Source organism: Bison bison, unplaced genomic scaffold (genome assembly GCF_000754665.1).
Source record: "Bison bison bison isolate TAMUID 2011002044 unplaced genomic scaffold, Bison_UMD1.0 scf7180017864495, whole genome shotgun sequence".
Taxonomy (NCBI): domain Eukaryota; kingdom Metazoa; phylum Chordata; class Mammalia; order Artiodactyla; family Bovidae; genus Bison; species Bison bison.
The window spans coordinates 13,943,437-13,943,859 of NW_011495054.1; the positions used below are offsets into that span (position 1 = coordinate 13,943,437).

The window sequence follows — 423 nt, forward strand, 5'->3', positions numbered from 1 at the left end:
TGTGGGAGACCTGGGTTTGATCCCTGGGTTGGGCAGATCCCCTGGAGAAGGGAAAGGCTACCCACTCCAGTATTCTGGCCTGGAGAGTTCCTTGGACTGTACAGTCCTTGGGGTCACAAACAGTCGGGCACGACTTTCACTGGTACTTTCACTTTTCAAGCTTTTAGGCTTCCTTGTGGCTCAGGGTTTCCCTTGTGGCTCAGCCGGTAAAGAATATGCCTGCAATATGGGAGACCGGGGTGCAACCACTGCGTTGGGAAGATCCCCCAGTGAAGGGAACAGCTACCTACTTGAGCATTCTGGCCATGATTGATTCCACGGACTGTATAGTCCATGGGATCACAGAGAGTCGGACACAACTGAATGACTTTCACTTTCAACAGGTATCAGACTGCAGCCACTCCCTAAGGTGAGTCCAGAAAA

The 423-nt window shown here is 51.8% G+C and overlaps 1 gene segment (V, D, J or C); it reads left to right on the forward strand.

The window, feature by feature from the left end:
• LOC104980242 overlaps positions 1-423 on the forward strand; it is a 7,563-nt gene that overhangs the window by 901 nt on the left and 6,239 nt on the right.